The sequence below is a fragment of the Dromiciops gliroides genome, chromosome 1, assembly GCF_019393635.1.
Source record: "Dromiciops gliroides isolate mDroGli1 chromosome 1, mDroGli1.pri, whole genome shotgun sequence".
In the NCBI taxonomy this organism is placed as follows: Eukaryota; Metazoa; Chordata; class Mammalia; order Microbiotheria; family Microbiotheriidae; genus Dromiciops; species Dromiciops gliroides.
This window is the reverse complement of record NC_057861.1, coordinates 558,921,966-558,922,655: the sequence shown is the minus strand read 5'-3', so window position 1 is coordinate 558,922,655 and position 690 is coordinate 558,921,966. Positions and strand designations below refer to the sequence as shown.

General features: G+C 32.5%; 1 non-coding gene across 1 annotated transcript; it reads left to right on the top strand.

Annotated features, from left to right (window-relative positions):
- The first annotated feature begins 329 nt into the window (after positions 1–329).
- LOC122737663 lies at positions 330–438 on the top strand. The gene has a single exon (XR_006354472.1). It is a non-coding gene; the product is annotated as a U6 spliceosomal RNA (small nuclear RNA).
- The last annotated feature ends 252 nt before the right edge of the window (positions 439–690 follow it).

The following is a 690-nucleotide window of genomic DNA, read 5'->3' as shown; positions in this document are numbered from 1 at the left end:
AATGATCACAAGAAAATCATTTAACTTTATTTTCTCATCTGCAAAATGGGGATCACAATAACTATATTTCAAACCTTACATGATTTTGGAGAAGATCAAATGAAGAAATGCATGTAAATCTTTCACAAACCTTAAAAAACTTCAGAAACTCAAATATTATTTACATTTCCTATAATCTAAGTTGTTCAAGCAAACATTGAAAGAGCATTCATTTGGGGCATTTGACTAAATTTCCTGTAAGGTCTCTGCCCAATCATGAGATTCTCTGAGTACTTGGTTTGCTTTCAGCCTCTTGCACGTATGAAAAGCACTTTGAAAATGAGCAAAATGTGCTTGCTTTGGCACCACATATCCTAATATTGGAACAATACGGAGAGAAGTTGAGCATGGCACCTGCGCGAGGATGACATGCAAATTCGTGAAGCATTCTGTATTTGTCTGAGAAAGTATTTTTGAAACAAATATCTCTGATAAAAGCCTCATTTCTCAAATATATGGAGAACTGCATCAAATTTATAAAAATACAAATTATTTCCCAATTGATAAATGGTGAAAGGATATGAACAGGCAGTTTTCAGACAAAGAAACCAAAGCTATCTATAATCATATGAAAAAAATGGTCTAGAGCATTATTAATCAGATAAATGCAAATTTAAAAAACTCTGAGGTATCAACTTATATCTATCAGAG